The sequence below is a fragment of the Chionomys nivalis genome, chromosome 25 (genome assembly GCF_950005125.1).
Source record: "Chionomys nivalis chromosome 25, mChiNiv1.1, whole genome shotgun sequence".
In the NCBI taxonomy this organism is placed as follows: domain Eukaryota; kingdom Metazoa; phylum Chordata; class Mammalia; order Rodentia; family Cricetidae; genus Chionomys; species Chionomys nivalis.
Genome location: NC_080110.1, coordinates 1,491,909 through 1,505,687, shown reverse-complemented (window position 1 = coordinate 1,505,687; position 13,779 = coordinate 1,491,909). Strand labels below are relative to the sequence as shown.

The window sequence follows — 13,779 nt, the reverse complement described above, 5'->3', positions numbered from 1 at the left end:
TCGCCGGGGATGCAGGCCTCGGGGGAGGGGCAGGAGGCGTGGCCCCACTCCCCGGGGGGGCCGGGAGCGGCTTCCATTGGCTGAGGCTCGCCGAGACCCGGATGAGCACGGGGCTGCGGGGAGCTCGCGAGCACGCGCTCTGCTAGGCGCGGGCGGGCGGGCACGCGGGAACCCTGGCGGTGTGATCGAAGGGACCGGGGCACGGGAGCGCGCCCAAGGTTCTTCCTCAGCGGTGTGCGGGAGGTCTGGGGCCAGTGCGGTGTACCTCGAGAGTTCCGGCAGAGCTGGGTGAGTCGTACAGGAGGAGAACCACCGCAGTCCGGCGTGAACCGGAGTGCCCTGCTCTGGAAGGAGCGGACACCACCCCCTTTAGCCGTTGCTTCTGTTTGGCGCAGACACTTTTGCACAAGCTCCGGACAAATCCAGTACCAGCTAATTCAGCACTTCCCGGCGTTTCATAATACTGTCGGTACATCGTCAGTTTATCAACCCTAATCTATTACACGAGGTGTATTTAGAGGATATCGATTAGTTTTTTTGTCAACTGGAGTTAATCTGGGAAGAGGAACCTCAACCGGGGAAAGGCCTCCATCAGGTTGCCCGTCGAGAAGTCTGTTGGCATTTTCTTGATTAATCACTGATGTAGGAGGACCCGGCAAGTGTGGGTGGTGCCACCGCTAGGCAGGTGGTCCTAGGCAGGTTGTATAAGAAAGCAGGCTGAGCAAACCCAGGGGAAGTAACCAAGTAAACAGCTCTCTCCGTGGCGTTTCAGCTCTGTTCCTAGGTTTCTGCTTTGAATTCCTGCCCTTCTCTCCATGAAGGACTAGTAACTGTAAACTTCCTTCCCAAGTTGTTTCCGGTCATGATGTTTTATCCAAACAATTGAAATCTAACTAGAACACAGGGCTACGTGTGCACCTTTGCCAGACTTTCCAACAATAAACTACATGTTATGCATTAGACATATAATGCCTTTTTTGTTACTGCTGGGTCTCATGTAGCCCTGGTTTATTTTGAGCCCGCTATGGAACTGAGAATGACTTTGATTCTCATGTCCCCATCCCTGAGTCGTAGCATCGCCTATGTGCTTATATTATTTATGAGATCATATATATATATATAGAGAGAGAGAGAGAATGTGTGTATATAATATATATATTATATACAGACTCCATCTATCTATCTATTGAGAGGATATTATTAAGTTACTTAGGGTGGCCTTTAACTTACTTTGTAGGCCAGGAATATCTTTACACACCCTGCTTCAGCTTCAGGAGAACAACTTCAGTGTTACAGGCACCTGTGCCTCTAGGGCCAGTGCAGAGATTGCTTATTGAATGAAGCAGGAGGGTGCAAAGGAGATAACAAAACCCCAGCCCTCCTGGAGTTTGCAATTTGTTTCTTACTCTTTATTGTGCTGTATTTTCTTTTGACCGAGGAATGCTCTTTGGGATCTACATCTCACTGCAATCATCTTTGAGCTACCTAAAGTATATATCACATCATACCCGTTTGGATCCAAATAAAATGCTCCCTAATTTGTGAAAACATTCTTTACCTCTACTACAAATATAGCGCCTCCCTGAGTCCTCCAAGCCTGTGTCTGATATATCACTTGACACACTGTTACTACGACTAACAAAACATTTTATTACAATACCTAATATTACCTCAACAACAATACTTAACCAATATAGTAAATGTGTTTCTGCTTCCCTCCAAAGTGTAACTTCTCAAGGACAGGGTCTCTGAGTCCAGTTTGTCTTTGTGGGCCATCAATATCGAGTACAGAGCTTGGCATGTGTTAATTAAGTGTTAATTGAACAAATGAATGAAGAGTTGCTGGGCATCATTATGTTTGGCAAAGTTAAAAGGAGGAAGAAAATAGTGCTAGTTACAGGTTGAATTGTGTCTACTTCAAGTTCTTACAAAACCCCCTTACTTGTGAAAATGACTACATTTGGAAACAAGGTATTTAAGTACAACCTATTCAAGATTAGGTCATCTCTAAGGTGTACTCTAATCTAACATGATAAGTGTCCTCAAATAGAGGATAAATTTGAACATAAAAACAGACATGAGTATAGAGAGAATGCCATGTGAAGACTGAAATTATGGTTGGCCACAAACGGAGGGATGAGCAGGAATCAGTAAAGCCTTGGAACAGATCCTTCCTTACTGACTACAGAGACCACATGACCCTCCCGATGCCTGCTTTTGAACTCTGACCTCTCGAAGTGGCACAATAAATTCTGTAGCTGTGAACTACCTAGAGTGCAGTACTTTATAATGGCAGCTTTAACAAATGATACTAGGAAGCTAACTTCAGTGCTTTAGGGAGCCAATGTCTAAACATTCTTCTCTACCTCTGCTTCTGTTGCCACAGTAGTCGGGCTTCATTTTTTAGTTTCTGCAGAAGATTTGAAACTATGTAGATGAAAACCATAGAGAAGTAAGCAAATTGTTCATTTCTGCAAAAAGGCGTAAAATTTTTGTGGTCACTGCTAGGGACCTTCCGAGCCTCTTATCGCCCATGCAGAAGACCTGATAACAGAGCTGTGCTTTCTTCACTGGGACGGTGCTGTGTCCTAGGACCTATTTTTGTGCCTTTAAAAGATACAGTGTTTTGTGTTTGGCTTTGAACAATTTGAAAGGAAGCAGATTGTATCTCAAAACATAACAGCTGTTTTCAAGAATCCAAATGAAATGGTGGGAAGTGAAGAGAAAGTTGATCCATGTAGAGTTGACTTCTGTTTATGGATTGTTCATTCAATAAAGATGAATTTTGTAACAGACAGTGTGGGGATGTTTGTGTAACTTTAGCATTGAAGTATTAATCTGTTATAAAAGTACATCAGCAGTGCATTTCTCAAATACAAAAGGGTTTTAATGACTTTATTATATTTGGATTGGGCAATGGAGATTGCCATTTAATAACAGCCATGACTTATTGAGCAAGTGCTATATTCTATATACAGTATATTAGTAATCTTGTGATACTTTTTTCTCTGTAGCATTTTTGTGGGTATTAGGAGGTTATGCTGTGGCATCATGGAGAAGGTAGTTTTAAACTTCTTCACACTGAAAAACCAGTTCTAGGTCTTGGCAGTAACTTTTCTGTATTTGATGCAGGCAGTGGATGACCAAGTTGTGTCTTCCAGGGCATTTCCAAACCACCCTGCAGGTCCAGTAGGTGTTCTAAGGTACTATGGGTATGAGGACAACCTGGGCAGGGGCTGGGCTTTCCAAAATGGGAGCTACATGGGCACCCTGTGTCTGTGGATTAGTGGCAGGACATGTTGGGTTTGATTTTTATAATGCTATTGGGATACAGTTAAATCTATTAGAGTAAGATAATTTTATTTCTTTTTCTTTTCTTTTTTTTTTCTTTTGGTTTTTCGAGACAGGGTTTCTCTGTAGCTTTGGAGCCTGTCCTGGAACTAGGTCTAGTAGACCAGGCTAGCTTCGAACTCATAGAAATCTGCCTGACTCTGGCCTTCCAAGTGCTGAGATTTAAAGGTGTATATCACAGCCGCCCAGCAGTGTAAGATAATTCTTATTGATAAGAAACTAAAACTCTCCGGGTGGTGCTGGCACATGCCTTTAATCCCAGCACTTGGGAGGCAGAGGCAGGTGAATCTCTGTGAGTTTGAGGCCAGCCTGGTCTACAGAGCAAGTTCCAGAACAGGCCCCAGAACTACAAAGAAGCCCTGTCTTGAAAAACAAAAAAACAAACAAACAAAAAAAAATCCTAAAATTCCAGGACATAAGTAATAAAACTGGATGAAAATCCCAACCTGTTTTAAATCCAAAGCTCTTTCCTTGGTTTACAACTCATCACTGGCCCTCGTTCTTTTAGAGTGAATTTTAGTTACAGGCATAGTCAAGCACTGACTGTGGTTTCATGCAGTTGGGAGGCTGAGTCGGGGAGATCAGTCTGAGTTCAGGACTAGCTAACCAAGGCTACTTAGTGAGGCCCTTTCTCAAATAAAACAAAACCACACAGACACACACACACACACACAGAGAGAGAGAGAGAGAGAGAGAGAGAGAGAGAACAGAATTACCGGTTAAATTCTTGTTGGGTTCAGCATCATGATAGAAGCAGAAAGAAAATAGAACCAAGAGGAAGAGACTGCCTCAGTCTGTTGCCATTAACTTCGTCAGGACTGCTATGGTTTGGGTGTGGTTTGTACATTGAGGGTGCATGTGTGAGAAGCTTGGTCTTCAGTTTGGTGGTGTAAAATGCTAACCCATCTCTCCAGCCCTGCAATAAACTCTTCTAGAGACTCTGCTAATACATTTAACACTGAGTTTACTTCACACGTCAGTTATTAGTTATTGTATCTCAGCTCCAAATTCACATTTCATTGCCTCTCGATAGTAGAACAAAACCTTATAAGGACATCTCCTTTGCTTCTGGCATTATGTTATGAATTGCCAGTAGAACGCAGGGTGGAAAGTTGAGACACCATCTCTTCTGAGATCTGCATGCTTTTGTTTTCTTTTTTCTGACCCCTACTCTGTGGTTGGCAGCAACCCTTGAAGAGTGGACATTCATGAGCCAGTTTTATCAAGTTTCAGTAGCAGCCTGGTTGGTGGCTTTCCGCTGAGTCTCACACCTAAGTGCATTTGAGGAAAGCAATGACTTTCTGCCTACCAGCCTCTGAGTGAGTTCTGGCTAATTTCCTTTTCCAGTGTCTGTCGTGGCCACACATGGGGGTGACATCCGTTGGGGTCCAGCCTCGATGGTTTCGTATGATCCAGGGTAGGGGCGTGTAGGTTAGAAATGTTAGGTAGAATAAACAGAGATACAAAATACAGAGACAGTACTGGGAGGGCAAACCAGTAAATACTGAATCTGTCCACGTTTATTTCTTATGGTCTTTGAATACCCCAATCCAAAAAAGGGGAAGAAAGCCAAAGACTTCCTTTTATCACGATACAGGAACAACGTAGTTACCATCTAAATATCAAAACACCAAATAACCGCACTCTATGTCAAGATATCTTTGCTAGTAGTCAAATCTTAAGTCAAATCTCCTGTCAATGACCAGAAGGCGCAAGAATAGGTTTAAACTCTCTGACCTTTAGTGGAGGTGGAATGGATTCACTTCTGTGGCCTTCCCCAGAGTCTGTAGCCACACCTTCTCTAGTGAGGTGTAGATCCTACCCTTGGGGAAGATCCCTGGCTTCACTAAATGTGTCCTTAGTACTCAGGCGCAGGTTTGGGTGTTCTTTGGAGTTCTACCTATCTTAGTCAATTGCTTATTATAACTCACAGTTCCTCTTACTAAATATTGCTGGAGGAGGGCGCCGCTTGTTGGTTCCCGGACACTTAGCCCCGAAATAATCACACAGAGACTGTATCAGTTAAATCACTGCTTGGCTCATTAGCTCCAGCTTTTTATTGGCTAACTCTTACATATTAATTTAACCCATCTCTATTAATCTGTTTATCACCACGAGGTTGTGGCCTGCCAGCAAAGTTTCAGCACATCAATCTCCCACGGCCCATGGTGGCTCCATGGCATCTCCCTGACTCCGCCCTTCTTTCTCCCAGCATACAGCCTTGCTTTCCCTGCCTACTTCTGTTCTTCCCTGCCATAGGCTCAAAGCACTTCTTTATTCATTAACCAATAAAAGCCACACACAGACAGAAGGACCTCCCACACCAAAATATTCCCCATTTTATTTTTTATTTTTTGGTTTTTCGAGACAGGGTTTCTCTGTGGTTTTGGAGCCTGTCCTGGAACTAGCTCTTGTAGACCAGGCTGGTCTCGAACTCACAGAGATCCGCCTGCCTCTGCCTCCCGAGTGCTGGGATTAAAGGCGTGCACCACCACCGCCCGGCTTATTCCCCATTTTATATGGCCAGTCATTTTGGTTTCCTGGCTGTAGTATAATGCAATCCACAGTTTACCCAGTTAATAAGGATGTGCTTGTGAAAAGCCCTCTCCCTGGTTCTTATCCTCCTTGCTGACCCAGTACATTTACAAAGTGTAAATAGTTACAAATGTAGCAATATGATATTGTGAAATATTAGCCAATGTTTTTTTTCCCAATGTTTTTTTCCTTTCCACAGACCTTTTTTTTTTTTTTTTTTTTTTTTTTTTTGGTCCTATGATGATCCCCGTGCAGGTCACTGGATTCAAGGCCAGCATTAGCATCAGTGTTCGGGTCTGGTCTCAGAGCAGCAGCGTTAGAGGACAAAGTCTTGTCCTGAACTCAAGCTTAGTCCCGTTGCCAATCAGGAAAGCTTCACTGTGTCCCATTCCTCCCACAACACCGTATAGACACTCTCCATGTTGGACAGCGACCTAAGAACAGGAAAATAAGATAAAATGTGGTCAAACCGTATCTGAAGTAAGAAGGTAATATCTTAACATACTTTTTTATCTAGGATCAGCTCCAGATTACCAAGATAAACATTGGGTAATCTGACGATAGAAAGGATTTAGGCCAATTTCCATCTGAAATCAGGAGACCAAGTCCCTGGAAAAACTGCCTTTGAGACTTTTGTGGTCGCACCCAAACTGCCTGTACGGAACGCCACGGGGCAGAGGAGGCCCAGAAAGCACAGCCCAGCCCCCGCCCCCTCCTTGCTGGCTACAGAGAACAGGCAGACTTTTCATCATTATTGCTTTTTTTTTTTTTTTGGTTTTTCGAGACAGGGTTTCTCTGTGGTTTTGGAGCCTGTCCTGGAACTAGCTCTTGTAGTCCAGGCTGGTCTCGAACTCACAGAGATCTGCCTGCCTCTGCCTCCCGAGTGCTGGCATTAAAGGCGTGCGCCACCACCGCCTGGCTCATCTTTATTGTTACACTCGTGTTTTACTTCATGTGTTTCACTTGCCTGCACATATGCATGCCTAGCGTCCCAGGAGCTGAGAAGAGGACTTTGGGTCCCCTGGAACTGGAGTTCCAGATGATCGCGAGCTGCCGTATGGGTTCCGGGCATTGAACCTGGAGTCTTCTGCAACTGTTCTTTTTCTCTGAGCCATCTCATCAGCCCCTTTTTTGTTTTCTGAGAGAGGATCTCATGTACTCCAAGTTGCCTTCAGCTCTAAACTCCCGATCCTCCTGCCTTCACCTCAGAGCTCTGGCATGGCAGGTGTGAGCCGCCACGGCCAGGTTATGTGGTAGTGATGGTTAAACACAGGGTTTCGCGCATGCCTTGTAAGGACTCTGTCACCTCACTTACATCCCAGCCCGCAGCTTGATTTGTCTCCATGTCTGCACTTCCTCAGAGGGGAGTGAAAATAACCAGCTACTTAAAGAGTTATAACAAGCGGATGGTATGATGCAAAAAGTCATAAGGGATTGTGATGAGCAGGCAGACGAGGACACAGGTATTCAGCAAATGCCAGCTTGGAGAGATTATAACTTGGGGGTCATACAGAATTATCTCCAAACCAGACTGCAGCATAGACAACCTTCCTTAAGGCGTGAAGGTCCTTAAATATCAAGGAAATGGAGTGGGCCGAGATGTTCATTGCCAGATAAATCTATAAACAGAAGAGGTTTTTATTTATCTGTAAAACAATGAAATAATAAAAATTCAGGAAATTGATGGATATGGAAATTATTATATTAAGTGAGATTACTCAGACTCAGAAAGAGAAAGAGAGTGTGATCAGCTGCCTCACATTCCCGCGACCACGGGTAGAGCCTCTCGCACCCACACACTCTTCCCGCTGTGTTTGCTGATGTCACTTGTAAGCTAGACAGCCTCTAGAATCACTTAGAAAGCTGGGTACACCTAGGTGGAAGTTTCTAGATTAGGTTAAACGAGGTGGGAAGATCCACTGTAGTAACTGGTCTAGGAGCTTGGATGTAATAAAAAGGAGAAAGCAAGCTGAGCTCCAGCTCTAATCTTTCTTGCTCTGCCGGTGTGGATACAAGGTTACCACCTGCCTCACTTTCCTGCGGCCTGGACTTGCCCATTACCATAGACTGTATCCTCCAACTAGGAGCCAAAACAGACCCTTCCCTCCCCAAGTCTTCTGTTGGTTTTCTCAGGCCTTTTGTCATAGTAACATAGTAACAAGGAACAAAGTCAATGAGATAACTGAGGCCCAGTTTCGTCAGCTTCTTGAAAATGGAGAAGGTAGGAAGCAGAGCTTCCCCAGGGCCTCCCCTGGAGTGGCATTTAGAGGCTCTTCCAGAGGTGCAAATCAAGACCTCTTGGGACATGGGGAAGGCAAGGGATGCGGGTTAACAGGGACCTCAGAAGGCTGTAGAAATTTGCACCCACATTAAACAGAACCAAATATTTAAAAAGGAATGAATGGGAGGTTCCCAAGAAGTGGGTGGTGGACAACATATGGCAGTGTATTTACTTACAAGGCTTATGTCAACTTTTGTATCTTGGAAGAAGTATGTTGACTACACATTGAAAACATAAGGAACAACACAGAAAGCTGGGGTGAGGAGGTATGGGTTAGAAGCGTAACATCAACACAGCCAGTTAGAAGGAAGGGATAGAAAACACAGAAAGATACCGGGCGGCCTTGTTTCATGTTGCTCAGGGCTGTGGAAGTGCTTTCTAAAGGGTGTGGGTCCGTGGAGCTTGGACATTCACTGAGGAATAAACCTGTGGCTGTTGGCGTTGTTATGCCGACACACCGGCACTTGGAGAGGTGTCTGTATAGACAAGCAGATTTAGAGATTGCTTCAGATAGTAACCAAAGCCACGAAAGAACTGAAAGGAGTGCTTGGAAGAAAACATGCAAAAATGACAAGTATTTTGAGCTCAAGGTAGAAAAACAGATAGAAAGTCCTCTGTGTCTGCAAAGCCAAAGGCACTAGTACTGTTAAGACAGGGTCTTGCCAGGCAGAGGTGTCACACTCCTTTAATCCCAGCACTTGGGAGGCAGAGGCAGGCGGATCTCTGTGAGTTCAAGGCCAGCCTGGTCTACAAGAGCTAGTTCCAGGACAGACTCCAAAGCTACAGAGAAACTATGTCTTGAAACTGCTCCCCCATAAAAACAAACAAACAAAACAAAACAAAACAAAAAAAACTGGGTCTTACTCTGAGTCCCTGCTGGTGCAAACTTGCCATTCTATGGCTTCTGCCTCCTGACTGCTGGGATTATAGGTGGGGGCACCATGCCTGGCTAGATTTTTAAGTAAGAAATAGTTATTGAGCAAAACTGAGAGGTAACCAAAGGAAGGCAAGCTACAAGCACATGCTGACTGGGAGAACAGACACTGCCCAGCCGGCACTTCCCTCTCACCCTTAATGGCTCGAATTCCAGGAGAGCAATGAAGTTGCCTGGTACTGGGTGATGCCACCTGGAGGCATGTGACAGAAAAAAAGAACCGTGAGAATCTGTGCATACCTGTATGGACTATTCTGCAAGACATGCAGTTAAAGCCACAAGGTCTATTAAAAGTGAGGTTGAACTGGACACTTAAATGCCCACAATTTAATACCTGCAGCATCCAAAGGATGATCCTAACGAGCTTACTCTCCATGTGAGCAGTTAAACACAGGGCTTTACTTCTAAAAACCAAAGCTGACTTTTTGTAAAGGATATAAGGACAAGTTAGCCTGAGATAAAAATTCAATAAAGGCCAGTAAGGTAAGACAGACAGAGGCTACATGCAGACAAGAGGAAACACGGATGAATCATGGGTATTCTACACAGTACTGTATTCCTCTATGGCTCACAATGATGCCTGCAGCTGTGTGTCTTTCAGCCTCTGTTACTCAGGGGGAAAGGTTGTAATAAAACATCAATGGAGAGATAAAATACATATGACAGGTTTGGCCTTTCATTGACATCATTTCTGCTTTAGCCAATCATCTGTAAGATTATTTGCATATTACAAACACTCTTGGAATGGAAGTACCTTAATCCAAGGTTCTTATCCCGGCCCTCTAGGAGATCCTGACTTATTGACTATTCTTTACCTAATCTCCCACAGTGCACTGGAGTTCTTCTGTTCCCACACACAGGTTTTTTCCAGTCTTCAAAACTTCCACCCCAGTCAAGCTCTTTATTACCCTTATTTTGTTGTTTTGAATCTTAGCCCTTAAAGGTGTATATAAAGGAGAATTATTTTCTTTCTTTCCTCTTTCTTTTGGGACAGGGTTTCTCTGTGTAGCCCTATCTGTCCTGGAACTCACTGTAGACCAGGCTGGCATTGAACTCAGAGATCAGCCTGCCTCTGCCTCCTGAGTGCTGGGGTTAAAGGAGTGCACTACCACCCAGCTTGAAAAATTATCTTCTAGGAATCAATTTAATCTCTTTTCAAAACCAATTATTTTTACTTTATATATATATATGAGTGTTTTGTCTGTGTGCGTGTGTGTGTGAGGACATATTTACAGGGTCCTCAGATTTCCCTCAGAAGAGGGCACTGGATTCCCTGGAACTAGAGTTATAGATGGCTGTGAGCCACCATCTGGGTGCCAGGAGCTGACTCTGGTCCTCTGAAAGGCAGCCAGTGCTCCTAACCTCCTCCCAATTTCTCATGCCATGCCTCTACTTTACCAAGTTGACAAGAAACTTACCTGTTATTCTTAAGGCTTCCCTAGCGTTCCCTGGGAGCTATATCTAGACATGTGGCACAAATGGTAGACACAGTTTGGGCCCTCGATGTGTTCTTACTGACATCTTCAGAGAGGATGGCCGTCCTCCTATGATGTGGGATGTCCTTCTGTAGATGTGTTGTTTTTATTGGTTGATGAAGAAAGCTGTCTCAGCCCATGGCTTAGCAGAGTAAGGCCAGGCAGGAAATCCAAACAGAGATAGAGGGAAACAGTAGGCAGAGTCAAGGAGATGTCATGTAGCCCCCGAAAGAGAAAGATCTCATAGCATTACCAGTAAGCCACAGCTTCATGACAATACATAGATGAATAGAAATGGGTTAATTTAAGATGTAAGAACTAGCTAGGAATATGCCTGAACCATTGACCAAACAATGTAATTAATATAGTTCCTTTGTGATTATTCTGGTCTGGTCGTCTGGGAAACGAAAGCACAGACTCTGTTCACATCCCTAGCATGGCCCTTTCAGATTTCCGTTTACTTGCTGACTTTGTATGCCATATGATACATAGTAACAGTTTGTTCTGGTTGCATTGGGTTTTATTGCTCACATCCCCAACAGTTCTGGCAATGAGCTGTCGTCTCCTGGGGGCGCTACCACTATGCAGTGTGGCAATTCTGCTGTTCCTCTATGGGGGGGGGGGTGGCAGCTCTTCCTAACATCTGGCGATGGAGATACCTGACTCCTGCCTTTATGCGCTCCTCTCTCCCTCTCTCTCTCTCTCTCTCTCTCTCTCTCTCTCTCTCTCTCTCTCTCTCTCTCTCTCTCTCTCTCTCTCTCTCTCTCTCTCCCAGCAGTTGAAAATCTTTAGTTAAGCATTAGTAGGTAAGTAACAAAGTTTAAACTGACCAGGTGGAAGAGAGCATTGTTTCAAATGACTGAAAAAAATCTAGCAGCAAGGATTGTTCCAAGCTAAAGTCGTTTGAGTCAATAAAAAAAATGTAATATATCCTTGCATTTCAGTCATGCTCTGGATCCAACTCAAGCACGGCCCCCACGCCAGGAGACAAGCTGTCCTTCCCACTACTACCCAGATGCGTGTTAATGAGAAAATTAGCAAATGTTGCTGCTTCAAGCCATTTAATTTTGCAGTGGTTGTATAACAATGATGTGAAAACACTAGTTACAAACCTAAGGAAATCCTACTATTTATTAATAAGTGTAAGATTAATAATGAAAGTTTTTGCTACTGAGCTTTGTAACAAAATATAATTTTGGAAGTTCCTTTTGTTGTTGTTGGGTATGGGAATTGAATCTGGGGCCTTATGTATGCTTGACAAACACTTCTAGCCTTATCTACAGTAGTTTTAACACAGGGCACAATCATAATCTGCATTTTAAAAAGTATTTTTGGTCAGGCATGGCGGTGCACACCTTTGAACCCAGCACTTGGGAGGCAGAGACAGGCAGATCTCTGTGAGTTTGAGGTCAGCCTGGTCTACATAGTGGTTTCCAGGTTAGCCAGGGCTACATAGCTGGATGGGGTCTTGCTCCCTTTATCCCATATAGCATCAGGCTTTTCTTTCACCATCTATACTTCCTGCTGCTCCTTTTCTCCTCCAACTGGACATTTGTAGTTTTTCTTGCTCAGCTTGCTCCTTTTCATTACAGATCTGCACACGACTGGCCGCTTATAGCCACATGACACAGTCAGCGCTAGGTTGCTTGGAAGTCTCCTCTGCCAAAGCTGTTAATCCATAACTCTTCAATTTAGCCTCAGGTTAAAATTTTTTTTGGACAAGGGTGGGAAACAGCCATATTCTTCACCAACACATCACAAGAACCGTCTCTAGGCTGCATACTAATATTCTTCTCCTCTGAAACCTCTTGAGCTGGGCCACCGCCATCAGCCATGCTCCTACTCTCATGGCCTGTTTAGTGTATCAATTGTTTTTCTAGTCCAAAGTCAAAATGTTCCATATTCCTCCTAACAACAGCATGGTCTGGTTTATCAGAGCAGTACCCTAATCCCTGGTACTAACTTTTGTCTTTTTTAGGGTTTTCTATTGCCATGAAGAGATACTGTGACCACAGGAACTCTTTTTTTTATTTCCACACGTTTATATATTTTTAGTTTTTATTATTGTTTTTATTGAGCTATATATTTTTCTCTGCTCCCTCCCTTCTTGTCCCCTCCCCTTCTACCCTCTCCCAAGGTCCCCACGCTCCCAATATATTCAGGAGATCTTGTCTTTTTCTACTTCCCATGTAGATTAGATCCATGTATGTCTCTTTTAAGGTCCTCATTGTTGTCTAGGTTCTCTGGGATTGTGAATTGTAGGCTGTTTTTTCTTTGCTTTATGTCTAAAAGTCACTTATGAGTGAGTACATATGATATTTGTCTTTCTGGGTCTGGGTTATCTCGCTCAATATGATGTTTTCTAGATCCATCCATTTGCCTGAAAATTTCAAGATGTCATTATTTTTTTCTGCTGTGTTTTTTCTCTATTGTATAAATGTACCACATCCTTCTTTATCCATTCTTTAGTTGTGGGGCATTTAGGTTGTTTCCAGTTTCTGGCTATGACAAATAATGCTGCTACAAACACAGATGAGCACATGTCCTTGTGGTATGATAGAGCATCTTTTGGATATATACCCAAAAGTGGTATTGCTGGGTCCGGAGGTAGGTTGTTTTCTAATTTTCTGAGAAATCGGACCATGGCAACTCCTATAAAGGAAAACATTTAATTTGGGCTGGCCTTATAGTTTGAGGTTCAGTCCATTATCATCATGGCAGGAAGCATGGCAGCACACAGGCAGACATGGTGCTGGAAAGTTATCTGTGTCAGCAGGCAAAAGGAAGAGAGTGTGACAATGGGCCTGTCTCAAGCATCTGAAACTTCAAAGTCCACCCCTGAGTGATACAGTTCCTCCAACAAGGCCACATCTTCTAATTGTGTCACTCCCTTTGAGCCTATGGGGACCATTTTCATTCACAGTTGGAAATGTAACCGTCTCCTCACATGTATGACAAGCTCCCGTCTCCTCACATGCATGACGGGCTCCCGTGTCCTCACACGCATGACGGGCTCCCGTGTCCTCACACGTATGACGGGCTCCCGTGTCCTCACACGTATGACGGGCTCCCGTCTCCTCACACGTATGACAGGCTCCCGTCTCCTCAGTGGCTCGGGCTCTCTCTCCTTCCTCATTCAGCAGATTTCAGCATCACACAGCTCCCCAGACTTCATTCCTTCCTCAAAGCTATCAGACACCATC

The 13,779-nt window shown here is 44.2% G+C and overlaps 1 long non-coding RNA gene across 1 annotated transcript in view; it reads left to right on the top strand.

The window, feature by feature from the left end:
- Positions 1 to 197: 197 nt before the first annotated feature.
- LOC130866621 (uncharacterized) overlaps positions 198 to 13,779 on the top strand; it is a 29,033-nt gene continuing 15,451 nt past the window's right edge. The window contains exon 1 of the long non-coding RNA XR_009056358.1: positions 198 to 288. This is a non-coding gene — a long non-coding RNA (uncharacterized LOC130866621). The remainder of the gene's footprint in view (positions 289 to 13,779) is intronic.